The sequence below is a fragment of the Brachypodium distachyon genome, chromosome 4 (assembly GCF_000005505.3).
Source record: "Brachypodium distachyon strain Bd21 chromosome 4, Brachypodium_distachyon_v3.0, whole genome shotgun sequence".
Taxonomy (NCBI): domain Eukaryota; kingdom Viridiplantae; phylum Streptophyta; class Magnoliopsida; order Poales; family Poaceae; genus Brachypodium; species Brachypodium distachyon.
This window is the reverse complement of record NC_016134.3, coordinates 9,300,204-9,314,074: the sequence shown is the minus strand read 5'-3', so window position 1 is coordinate 9,314,074 and position 13,871 is coordinate 9,300,204. Positions and strand designations below refer to the sequence as shown.

The following is a 13,871-nucleotide window of genomic DNA, read 5'->3' as shown; positions in this document are numbered from 1 at the left end:
AGTGGAGTAAAGAAGGAGAGGCGCCCTGGAACAGCAGAGGAAAAGAAGGGCCAAGGCGCCCAGGAAAACAACTCCACAAAACCTAAACCAAAATTTGATCGAAAGAAGATTAGGTGCCACAATTGTGGCATCTACGGCCACTTCAAGTCAGAGTGCAGAAAACCGCCGAAAGAAATGGCGTATATCGCAAGGGAAGATCATGATGATGAACCTGCACTTCTAATGCTTGAGATTTGTGAGCTGCAGGAGGATGTACAGCAGCATGCGTCCGAACAGTACGTGCCGGAACAACAGCTCGTGCCGGAACAGCAGTTCGTGACAGAAACGGTGAAGCTTGTGGAAAAGAAAGTACATCTTCATCGGAAGGATCGGGTGAAGAACGATGCCAATTCTTGGTATCTAGACTCGGGCGCTAGCAATCACATGACTGGCTCTCGAGCTCAATTTTCAGAGTTGAACACCGGCGTTGGTGGAATGGTGAAGTTTGGTGATGGAACCACGGTGCCAATCTGTGGACGGGGCACGGTGCAATTTGAGACGAAGACAGGAGAACACAAGGCATTGACAGATGTTTACTATATTCCCCGACTGACAAGCAACATAATTAGTCTTGGTCAACTCGCGGAGAGGGGATGCAAGATAGTACTTGAAGATGGAGACATGCTTGTCTATGACCGTCAAAGACAGTTTCTGGTTCGTGTTAGCCGGGCCAAGAACCGGCTCTATGTACTGAATTTGGAGCATTGTGATCCGGTGTGTCTCATCGCAAAGATAGAAGAAGAAGCATGGAAGTGGCATGCACGATACGGGCACTTGAATTTTCATGCTCTTCGTCAACTCGGTCAGAAGGATATGGTCCGAGGGCTCCCATATATTGAACATGTGGAGCAGATATGCGATGGGTGTCTTGTGGGAAAGCAGAGGCGTGCACCGTTCCCACGAGAGTCCAGCTACCGTGCTATTAAGGTGCTTGAGATGATACATGGCGATCTTTGCGGTCCCATCTCTCCACCTACAGCAGCAGGCAATAGATACTTTCTGCTGGTTGATGATGATTTTAGAAGATACATGTGGTTGGCCTTACTGAAGAGCAAGGACCAAGCCCTGGAAGCGTTTAAAAGAATCAAGAAAGCAGCATAAGTTGAAGTAGAAGCAAAAGTAAAAGCCTTCCGAACGGATCGGAGGGGGGGGGGGTGAATTCACTTCAAATGAGTTCAATGCTTGCTGCGAAGCACACGGAAATTAAGGGGTATCTCACAGTGCCTTATTCGCCCCAACAAAACGGCGTGGTAGAAAGAAGAAATCAAACTATTGTCGCCATGGCCTGGAGTATGTTGAAGAGTAAAGACTTACCGGGACGTTTCTGGGGCGAGGCCGTATCAATGGCCGTGTACTTGCTGAACAGATCGCCGACCAAGAGTGTGAACGGCATGACCCCTTATGAAGCTTGGTGCGGAAGAAAACCTGAAGTGGGACATCTTCTCACGTTCGGCAGTATTGCGCATGTGAAGGCTGTGGCTGGACACGTCGCGAAGCTTGACGATAGAAGTACACCGATGGTGATGATCGGGTACGAGACCGGCTCGAAGGCATATCGAGTATATAATCCTATGACAAAGAAGGTGGTCGTCTCTCGCGATGTGATATTTGAAGAAAACAAGAAGTGGAACTGGGATGCGATCGATGATCCAAACCAAGTAAGGTATGATGAAGTATTTCATATTACCTATGATCATGTTGTTGATGCAGGTCATGATGCTGGTCATAATCATGACCACAACAATGATCAAGAGTCGCCTCCCACACCGTCGGTGCAAAGCACAGCACCCGGACGGGAGGATTCAGGGACAATCAGTCCCTCTGCCGCGGCAGCAGGTTCGTCTGCCGCGGCAGGAAGCAAGGCGTCTACCGCGGCAGGAAGTGAGGCAGGAGAAGCCTCTACCGCGGCAGGAGGTAAATCTGCCGCGGCAGAAAAAGCTGCAGCGGCAAGGAGAGAAGCTGAGGAGCGTGCCGTGTCAGGAGCGGATGATGGCACGTCCAGTGACTCCGACGATGAAGTGGAGGCCTCAGCGCCTCCAGTACGTGTTCGACGATCAACTCCTGAACGTCTTCGACCTCTGAAGGATATTTACAAGAGGACCAAACCGGTAACTGCAAAATCGGCTAGACGCAGGCCACTGAAAGGCCATCGCTGTCTCCTCGGGGCTGAGGAACCAGCGACATTTGAAGATGCAGAATCGGAGGCGTGCTGGCAGCAAGCCATGTCTGAAGAGATGAACTCAATTCGAGAGAACAAGACATGGAGTTTGGTGACACTTCCTGCTGGGCATCGAGCTATTGGGCTTAACTGGGTCTTTAAAGTAAAAAAGGACTCAGAAGGAAACTTGGTAAAGTATAAAGCACGTTTGGTTGCTAAAGGTTATGTCCAGAAGCAAGGCATTGATTTTGATGAAGTATTTGCTCCAGTTGCGAGGAGGGAAACCGTGCGATTGTTGATTGCTCTAGCTGCTGCACATGAGGGTTGGAAGTTGCATCACATGGATGTGAAATCTGCATTTTTGAATGCTGAATTGCAAGAAGAAGTTTATGTGAGCCAACCTCCTGGATTTGTTGAAGATGACAGCGAGCATAAGGTGTACAGGTTGCACAAAGCACTATATGGACTTCGTCAAGCCCCACGGGCATGGAATGCCAAATTGTACAAAACATTGTTGTCAATAGGTTTTGAGAGAAGTCAGCTAGAACATGCTGTGTATAAAAGAGGAGAAGGGAAAACTCGGCTACTTGTGGGTGTATATGTGGATGATCTGGTGATCACAGGGGCAAGCGAGGTGGAGATTGCAAAGTTTAAGAAACAGATGAAGGATTTATTTAGCATGAGTGACTTGGGGCTGCTCAGCTATTATCTTGGTATTGAAGTGTTACAAGTACCAGGAGGAATATTCATTGGACAAGAAGCTTGTGCTAGAAAAATTCTTGAAGTGTCAGGCATGGAAGATTGCAACTCCACACAAGCACCGATGGAAGCCAAGCTGAAATTAAGTAAGCAAAGTGATTCACCATTGGTTGATCAAACCATGTACAGGAGCCTTGTTGGTGGCTTGAGATATTTGGTGAATACTAGGCCAGATTTGGCCTATGCCGTTGGCATTGTGAGTCGCTTCATGGAATCCCCAACTACAGAACACATGAATGCGGTGAAGCACATATTGAGGTACGTGCAGGGATCAATTAATCAAGGCTGCTACTATGCAAGAAGAAAGAAGCTGATCGGATTAGCGACAGTGATATGGCAAGAGATGTCGATGATCGTAAAAGCGCAACTGGGGTGGCATTTTTCTTTGATGGAAACATTGTCAGCTGGTTGTCGCAGAAGCAAAAGGTAGTTGCACTTTCATCTTGTGAAGCCGAATACATAGCAGCAGCGTCCGTGGCTTGTCAAGGGGTATGGTTGGAGCGTCTCCTCAGTGATCTCCTCAATCGTGAACCAAGGAAGATAATCTTGAAGATTGACAACAAATCCACAATCTCTTTGTGTAAGAATCCGGTGCATCATGATAGAAGTAAACATATTGAAACATGGTTTCATTATATAAGAGAGCATGTGGAAGATGGGAAGATAGAAGTTGAATAGGTGAGAACCGAAGACGAGATGGCCGACATCCTTACAAAGCCACTGGGAAGGATGAAATTTCTCGAGATGAGAACAAAGATCGGCATGATTGCAAGAAGTGAAGCACACGCAGCTTAGGGGGGTGATTGTTGATCTAAGCAGCCGGTGCATCATAGGATTTGTTTAATTCGTTTTTAGAGTCTTCGATTGTAATCAGGACACCGTAGTATAAGGTCTCCTGAGTCCAGGTCGGGTACGGGAATCAAACCGTATTGCATTAGGTCTTTTCTTTGAGTCCGTTTTAAACTCAGATTGCATGTGATCTGGGGTAGCGTCGTGTTGGACGTGGATTCACGTCGTGTTGGACGCGGGTCAGGCGCAAACCTATATAAATCAAAGAAGCAGACAGAAAACGTTGCAGGTTATTGCGGCAGAAATCCTCTCCAGCGAAACCATAGTTTTCCTTGCTTGATTGCGTGTAAAGGCTCGCGCTAAGTTGCAGGAACTAGTTCTGATCAAACAGGCGGCACCCAAGTTCGATTAAGTTCGTTCGGTATTGGACCCGATCTCCCTAGCTTTTTCTAAACTTTTCAGCAAGCTTGGAGGAGGAGGTGGAGGATTGGTTTTTTTGTTTCAAGCTTCAATCCATGGTTCTTGTCCGTCGCTGCTTGGGTTGGAGGAGCCACCCTCCTCCTCCGACGGATTCGCATCCCCTCTGATGGGGGCGGTGCTCCGACGTCATGGCGGCGGCAGCACAGCCGGCGGCCGTCAAATCCGTTCGTTCTAGCGGCCATGGCGTCGGTCCAGCAGGGGATGGCGTCGGAGGCCGGAGCAGGAGAAGGGGCAGAAGAGGATGGGAGAAAGGGAAACAAAATAAATAAATCGAGGGGGCTAGGTGAAAAATGGAATGAACAAAAATTGTCTTACACGTGGGTCCGTCTTGTCAGTTTTGCTGTCAAATGCACTAATCGGCAAGATTTGGGCAAACCGATAGTTATTGCCCCTAGAGTAGGGGCGAACTGATGCAAACCTCTGAAGTGGTAGCTCCGTGAAACCCTAGCCCCTAGAGTAGTGGTTTTGTGAAATTTACTCTAGTTTTAAATAATCACGCTATAGCGCTATATTTTTGGATCGTTAGCGCGCTAAGCTGCCCATGCGGTAATTATTTTTGGGGCTTTTGGCACAGGCGTGGCCTAAAATTCCATCACATCTAAAGCAATTCCTCAGCTCATTGTAGTTTTCTAAATTTGAACAAAAACATCAGATTAAATGCTGCTTTTGTCCCAATATATGCACTGTTGGCATTACTAGGGTTAGGCACCACCTTGCTGGCATTACAAGTGGTGTTTCTAAGTGTCAAGAAGTTTCTATACCGATGTCAAGTAGAAGATTTCTTTTATCATATGATGCATCATTTAGTGATACTTTTGTATGATTTTTTAAAAATCCGCTAAATGTCTTAGCGCCGCTACAGCGAGCGCTATAGCATCCCTATAGCACGTATAGCTTCTGGAGCAGGCTGCCGCTAAATGGCTTAGCCCGCTATTTAAAACTATGGCACAACAGCGTCCGTGGGAGGAGGATTGAGATAGATTGTGTTTCGCGAGTGTCATAACCCCATTGTCTGAGCTTCTCCTTGAGTGCAACTAGAGTTGACATAGATTGTGGTATATATATCCAAACAAGTAACCCAGAGAGAATGGGAGAGCAACGGCGAGAGCCACGTCGCCCCGATCTCTGTTCTTTACGCATCCGGCAGCAAAAGTGCCGGATCCGGTGGCGGGAAAGCTCAATCCGGTGGCGAGGACTCCCGGCACGCGCTGCTGTCCCCGGTGCGGAGCATGGAGGTTCTCTACTGTACCGCCGCCGGCGAGGGTTAGCTTACCACAGAAGAAATGCCTCCGCCTCCGCCCTGCTGCGGCCACATGAGATCCCTGCAACTGCCGCCCAAGACTCTCATCGCCTGCCATGACCGCCCCCAAAGAGGACCTGCTCTGCTCCCGCCGGCGACGATGACTTGGCGGTCGACCGACGACGAGGTAATTAAACTTCCCCGCTAGCAAACTCGTCGTTACATCAAGTTTCACTGAGATACATTCAAGTGCAACTCTTCGGTTAACTTTTTGCCCATGAACACTCATTTGCGCTCAGGCGGCGCGCCCCAGCCCCTAGTATATATGGTTGCAGAAGGTCTAGAAGCCCAAAATAACAACTGATGTAAAACATTGGATGCGTGATAATTAAAGTAAATGAAGAGGGGAATTTAGTATTTTTCTCGGACCTACTACGTGTGTGTCAAGATCGTACGAGCTAGCGGAGAAAGCTGCAGAAACACATGAACTCCAACTAGACATTACTGTACAGTCTACTCGAAGAAATTCATAATAGGCATAATAATATCAATTTAGTGTTGTATATGTGATGTTCCTATATGTACGTTCATCTGGCGGCTGAGGCACTACTCTACGGCGCCGCATCTCTGACGGTACCCCTACTAGTCTGCAGAATTCTGTTTATCCAGATACAGCTAGCAGAAACAGACGTCGCCCACACGGTTTGGGAACTGCAATCGACCGTGTGTGATCAGTGTGTTTCCAGCCGTGTGCATTAATTGTACGTAATCCTACAATAATGGAGTGTTCAGCAACCGTGTGCAAAGATTCCGACCGTGTGCAAAAGGCCCGATCTGTACTGCGTGCGCTCATTGCAGACGAAAAACTCAGTGATAGCCAAGATGATCATGGCTACTAAGTTCAGAACTTCACTTCCATCACACAGCACTGTCAGATATACGTACCTGACATGCTTAAGGACGTCTTTTATTGAATCTGCAGTGACCATACATATATGTATCACAAATCGATGTATACATATACACTACAGGATGGTGTTCATCATACATATATAATACTCTCTCCGGCCGGAATTACCTTTCTCAAATATAAATGTATTTATGTTAAAAAAACGTCTAGATATATGTAATATTTCGACGAGTAATTCCGGCCGGAACGAGTATTATGATTGAATGTGGAGGCATATATGTCACCCTGAAACAGTTGACACATGGGGTTAGAGTGAGCGAACCAGTAGACCACGGAGCTGACGGCATATATGTCACCCTGAAACAGTTGACACATGGGGTTAGAGTGAGCGAACCAGTAGACCACGGAGCTGACGGCCACCCCTCCGTGGAAACCCAAACAAATCAGGGCTACCCATAGCTGGTTTTGCCCGGCGACTTGGGCCAACAGTGGCCGAAACTTGTAGCTGCCAGCAATCGAACCCACAACCTGCACAGCGAACGCCTACGTCCTAACCACCAGACCCACTGTCTACGCCCCTTTGTAGCCACATGTTTTTACTTAGGCCCATCAAATTTGGCATATAATGTAGAGAGATTAACAGAAAAAAAAAATACTTATGTCAGACACTTATTTTTTTCAGGCACTTATTTTTTTCTGACTACTTTTTACTTTTCTCCGGTTCTCTCATTTTCTCTCTCTATGTCCCACTTTCAAGTACATTGTGGTACATGTCATGTTTTTAAATACATATTTAGTATATTATGGTAATTGGACTATACCTTATCAGTTTTTAAATACCTCGTGTACATCAACTTGTGAGACTACCACATCGTATGGTACATCACGTGTACCTTATCAATTTTTAAGCAGCTCGTGTACATCAGAATAGTACTTTTTAAGCAGGTCGTGTACAATAGAATAGTACTTCACAGATACATCACAGTAGATGACATATACATGACGAGTACATTAAGGTACATCAATCATAGATACCTAAATACTTCGAGAAAACGGAGTACCTACTCAATCACAGATACATGACAAGTACATCGATGCATCAAAGAGACAGAAAGAAGGAATCGAAGACGAAAACTCGAATTCAACACGTACTATCCCCTTTCTTCCTAAGTACCTGCTCGATCACGGTACCTCCGATCAAAGTACCTCATTCATACTCATAGTTCAAAGAGAAACCACGAGATCCCAAATCCAAGTACCGACGGGGGCACGAGTTCAAAGGGCGACGGGGGCAGCCGTGGTTCAGACCACGGCCGACGGCGGGGACGGTGGAGGGCGGGACGGCGGTGGAGCCCGAGGCGGCAGCCGACGGGAGCGGGGGCAGGGCCGGCGATGGAGGGCGAGACGGCGGCATGGGCCGCCGGCGGCGGAGGACGGGGGAGGCCGGGACGGCTGCGGGGCCGGCGGCGGAGGACGGGGGAGGTCGGGACGGATCCAGATCCAGGGATGGGGGAGCACGAGGTGGGTGAGAGAGAGAGGGGGGGGGGACGCGCAGAGAGATGAGAGGAGAGAAGCCATCTGCTAATCACTTGGGGGCTGAGGGATTAAGAAAAAAGAAAAGAAAAGAAAAAGGCACACGTGGTTAGTTGGCATGGGGTGTGTAGATCATGAGGAGAGTACCGGGAGGTTTGGCTTGTTATGTCACCCTGAAACAGGGGTCAGCGACGGTGCTGCTTTGCCCGTGCATCAGCAAATCGCATTCAATTTGCAATAGCCCCCACGATTGTGGCAAAATGTATTCATGACAACTTCTTTTCCTGTAGGTTGCCCCCCATCTTTTCCTGTACTACTCTGTCAATAGACGCTTATCAACAGTAGTGTTGCTATCACTTTTTAAGTTCAGGCTTCCTGTAATGCCCTAGTGCTGATCGCAGTGATCTGTAGTCTTCCTGTATGTTGTTTTTCTTTCTTCAGGTCTGTGGTTCCTGAAGTCTGTTTTCTTCTTTCAGGCTTTGCCTGTGACTTGTACTTCCTCCTTTCTTCTCTTAATAAAGTTCGGCCACAGGCCCTTGGATTGGCAGAATGATGTCCTTAGTGCACTTCTCCGGATGCGCTCCACACCCTCCTCCATGCACAAGCTCGCACGTCTCCATGACTCCATGGTGTCTACAGGTACAAAATGTAGAGCACCTGGGTCCATGCACAAGCTCGCCTCCCAGCCCATTCACGACCTGCTTCACCAAATTGTCGTCCCAACAATCTCGCGTGAGTCCATCCAAACTTGTGTCGGCCAGAAACTCGAGACTGGAAGGTGATGCACAGACGCGACGACTCCAGCGGTTGAATTTCACCTGCTGGCCGGCGCACAGCAGAGGCTCGGCCAGTTCCAGAAGGCGAACGCAAACGTGCGGCCTCCCTACGATGACCAGGTAATGATGCGGCGAACATACCTGTGTTGTGTTGGATTTGCTCAAAGATAAATCACAAAAAGACGCTCACGATCACACAATAATCACCGGATTATAGCCAAAATCACTTGTCGTGCCTTTTGTTTTTATTTCTTCTCAATATCTCAAATCCCATGTTACAAAAGCTGACCCTGATGCATCTATATATACACCCAAAATCACCTAATCCTAATAAGACTAGGACTTAATGTGCAAAGCTAATTAGAGTCATACTGGTGCTACTACTCGAACTCAGGACGGACCAGTCCTAAACGGACTCATGCAACAAGATTATTCTAACAACCTGTACTCGCAAGTCTCCAAATTCATCGGGGATGGCGCTGCAAATGGCAGACTTGAGCTCCCTAGCTGACACCTCGGCCACGGCGAGGACGAGCCTGGCACAATGGTTGCTACGAGGCCATGGCTGAGTAGCATAGCTGCTTTCCTTTCCATCCCTGCCGTGCGGGACACCACGATGTGGCCGCTGGCCGACCGACGATGCTCTTCCACGGTGTGGTTCATAAAAGAGGATTTGGGAGCTAGGGATTTGGAAATGGGCGACCTTGGAGGGAAAACCGTGGTTCGGTGAGGCGATGGGTCGCGGACTGGATGCTAACGACGAGAGAGGTGGGACGGGAAGAGTAGATTGGCAAGCCAGGGTAAGAAGATCCGACGGACACGGTATGCTAACACCAAGTAACGAACGGCCAGAAACTTTGCTTTTTTGTGGGATTTTCTAGCGTCCTATATTTTTTGTGGTTGCTATGTCATGTACTTTTAGTATATAATAGATATTCATTATTAATTCCATCCAAAAAATCAGATACAAGATCAGGAAAGAAAAATTGTACGTTACACAAGAAGAGGAAAGAAATTAATTCCAGCTAAAAGACCAGGAAGGTTCGAGCTGGTACAATCTTATACATAAATGTATTATTCTTAAGAATACTAATTAATCATCAAGTCCATCCAAAAATATAAGATACGGACTTATCTATACTCATAATTCAGTACTATATTATTAGATGCAGGATTAATAGCTGCCTCTCCCCTCTATATAAACACTAGCAAGGAGCTAGCGGCATCATAGGCCAGCAGAAGATCAAACAGCTATAGCAGAAGAGTATATATTATCTAGCTACCTTTCATCATATATTCTCAGTTTGCCAATGGCGATTAGCAGCAAGAGAAACAGGGCTACAAGCATTGCATGCTTGGCAGCCCTGATCATGGTGGTGATGGCCGCCACTGTGTTCCAGTCCTGTGATGCAGGAGGAGGTTAGTTACATATTATATATCCTAATCTATATCTAGGCGTACTGTCCTGAATCTAGTTAGCTCTACTTTATTTTAGTTGAGATTATGGATCCAGATTAGTTTGAGACTTGACATGTTGAGATTGTGCTAATTTCTTCAGATGCATTATATATGTATATATCTAGCTTGTTGCGCTATATAAATAATAATTATTGTTTTTCTTTTGTGTGTACTAGATTTCTGCGTTAATATTAACGATGGAGGGTGCAATCAGCAGAAATGCGTGGCCATTTGCGCTGCGTCCGGCTACGACAAGAACAAGGCGTTCTGCCAAAACGAAACCAACAAATGCTGCTGTCCGACGGGCGCACGGTCGTGATTCATCGTCGCCTATATACTGCATGCATATATGCATGGCGAAATAATTAGAAACCGGCCTCTCGGGCCGTTTGTACTTCACCTGGTTCGTTTTTTAATAAATATCGGAAGACTTTGGGTGATTGGTCTCTATAATTTGAATGGAACAAGTCCATCATGGATTGAACAAAGATTTCTTTGGACCTCTATATACACCTGGCAAACCGATCATCGATTGTTCTTAAAAAAAATTAGACGGGCCCGCTATGGGCTATTCCCGCGACATGGGCCTTCAGCAAGCCAACAACCGTATGCAATTAGCTCCCAGCGTTGCTCCTCTCAAAAAAAAAAAGCTCCCAGCGTTGTTCTGAAGAAAAAAATAATCCTCCCAGCGGACAAAATCCCGCCTGCAGAACTCATCTGATGGAGTGAAATCTCATCAACACTTGTGACTCATCCCCTTTCCCTTCCTCTGTCCAAAAGAAGTCATCGATCGAGCGAAATCCCCGGGAGCACAACGGAACGGATTTTAGACGAGGAAGCACCACGGACTGCAGGCCAGAACAGGGGAGCGACGACCAAACCGGACGAACGTGGCAAAGCCCGCTGACCAGAGCCTCGTATGGCAGGTCCAAGTAAATCTTCTGATATTAATTCGATCATGCCATTTTGTTCTATCTTGCACAAAATGTAATGTATCTATATATACAGTTGGGCGTTGAGCCTCAATACAATGCTTGAAAAATGCACTATCTAATAGTTGGGCGTTGAGCCTCAAGATTATTTATCTATCTAACTCCAAGGTGACCCTTTGATCTGTTTCTGTTTAAATATGTTGCTCAAGATACATACCAAGAAATTCATGATGGGCATAATAATATCAATTTAGTGTTGTATATGTGCTGTTCCTTTCCCTCAAAAAATATATGTGCTAGCTGCTCCTATAATAGCAAACCATGTGCCTCGGGTATAAGTGTATCGAAATTGGCAAATTGCTTTGCATCCGACGTTTGTTAGGAAATCCCAACCGTGTGCAATGTGAAGCACACAGTTTCGGTCGCACAACCGTGTGCAATGCGTATCCCAATCTCGCCCGGTTTTGAAAGAGAAACAGTACGTGATCAGTGTGTTTCCAACCGTGTGCATTGTACGTAATCCTACAATTAATAATTGAGTCAAGTGTTCGGCAACCGTGTGCGACGACTGATAGCCAGGATGATCATGGCTTCAAGGTTCAGAACTTCAGTTCCATCACACACTGTCAGATATACCCGACATGCTTAAGCAAGTTATTTTTATTGAATCTGCAGTGACCATATATGTATCACAGTATACAAATACACTACAGGCTGCTGGTTTTCATACATATATATTAATTCAATCTGCAGGCATATATGTCACCCTGAAAGGGGGTCAACGACGGTGCTGCTTTGCCCGTGCAGCAGCAAATCGCGTTCAGTTTGCAGTAGCCCCCACGATTGTGGCAGATGTCTCTCGTGCACTTCTCCGGATGCGCTCCACACCCTCCTCCATGCACAAGCTCGCACGTCTCCATGGTGTCTACAGGTACAAAATGTAGACACTTGGGTCAATGAACTCAACTATATATATGGTCATACATGGATCGACGACGGTTTAATTAGTACTTAGATATCAAATTTTCTCCAGCATATTTGTATTACTAATAGAGAAACTAACATAGGATGATGTACGGGTAGACGTTGGATCCGTGATAGACGTGAGGGTCTACGAGGCCCTCACGAATAGACGTTGGATCCGTGATATCCAGGGTGTCCTTGGGCCGCTGGCTCTTTGGCATTACATCCAGGTCTGGAGATGGACCCGTAGCATTCGTCTCTCAGATTCGCCCAATGTCCTCTCCTAGCGTTGGACGAAGGATGGCCAGTATTCGTCCAAGTCGTGCTACTAGGCCCTCTTTGAGGGTGGGATAACCTCCGACTCCTGGAAGCTGAACTGGAAATCTTAGGGCCCACCACGGGTGAAATTCTTCATTTGGTTGGCCTGCCAGGACCGTTGCTAGACTGCGGAGAGACGGGCACGCCATGGCTTGACCCACGCGCCACGTTGTTTGCTGTGCGACCAGATCTTGGAGACCATGAACCACCTTCTCGTGGAACTGCCCGTTCTCCTGCGTCCTCTGGCACGCCGCTCCACCTGCGTGCTGCCGACCGCCGGCGTTTCTTTTGTGACTTGGTGGAAGGAATCCATCCGCTCCTCCCCTCCCACCACGCGGAAGGGCACGGCGTCCCTAATCTTGCTTACGGCGTGGTCCATTTGGAAACATCGCAACGCCGCCGTCTTCGACAATGCAACCCCCAATGTCGCCTCCCTCCTTGACCATGTCAAGACTGAGACTAGGTGTTGGGCAGCTGCGGGCGTTGCAGGCCTCGAGGCGTTACTGCCAGCAATTTCTAGTTAGGCGCGTCTCGTTGTAATTCGGGTGTGGCCCTCTGTGGTCGTGTACATAAACATGTTTCTATCAATGCATCGAGACGCAAAGCTTTTGCAAAAAAAGAGAGGATGAACATACGAAAAGTCCGTGCGTCGCAGGAGATGCAAGTGATCATGGCTGCCAAGCACAGGACCTTTGCGTTCGTTTTCATGAGTGCCAGCAGGTCTGTCGAGGGAGAAGCTAGCAAGGTCAATGTGTTTGCTGCAACAATGTTGGGCTTGGTGCTGGTGTTTATATAGCATTGATAGGTCCAAGAAAATCTTTGGGTCTTGCACAACATTTACTTACAAAATCATAAATTAATAATATAGTTCGGCAATTAATTGTGTGTACGTATAGCCTCAAGATGATCTGACTTGGTTCATAGGGAGATCGATTTTTCTTTGAAAAAAATATATCTTGTGTTATTAATGATTCTGTATCTCCTTGATTAATTGATGAATGTGCTGGTCCTTTGAGAGATGATCTAACCTTGGATGCACCAATAGATCATCTAAATATTCCTCCGTCCAACAAAGGATGTCTAAATTTTGACTAAATTTAAATGCATCTATACACTAAGTCATGTATAAATACATTTAAATTTTGACAAACTTGAGACATCTTTTGTTGGACGGAGGGGGTATAATAATGTGCATTTACAGATCTGAAAAGAAAATCCTGCAAGATTACTCTTGCATTTATCCCTAAATATGTAACCGAACTTCAGGAAGGAGGTAAGGACGGCGTCTCAGGGCCTAACTTATACCGGGGCTCCATAGCTAGTGCATTTCATTTGGTTTCTATGGTAGATAGAGTCCAGAACCAATGTTTTATGGGCTCTTGAGCTCTTGTCTTAATTCCACCCCGGAGCCTTGTAAAGAAATGGGCCAGCCGCCAGCCCCGTCTTGTGTGCATTATAATCCAGCCCAATGCAAATGTATTTATGAATTAAGAGAAGGCATCGTACAATAACAAAT

At 46.8% G+C, this 13,871-nt stretch overlaps 1 long non-coding RNA gene across 2 annotated transcripts; it reads left to right on the top strand.

Moving 5' to 3' along the window:
* The first annotated feature begins 5,363 nt into the window (after window positions 1-5,363).
* LOC112268814 lies at window positions 5,364-10,582 on the top strand. 2 transcript variants are annotated; one of them, XR_002960299.1, is made up of 2 exons: window positions 5,364-5,652; window positions 10,319-10,582. It is a non-coding gene; the product is annotated as an uncharacterized LOC112268814 (long non-coding RNA). The 2 variants fall into 2 exon arrangements; XR_002960300.1 differs by lacking the exon at window positions 5,364-5,652 and adding an exon at window positions 8,563-8,804.
* The last annotated feature ends 3,289 nt before the right edge of the window (window positions 10,583-13,871 follow it).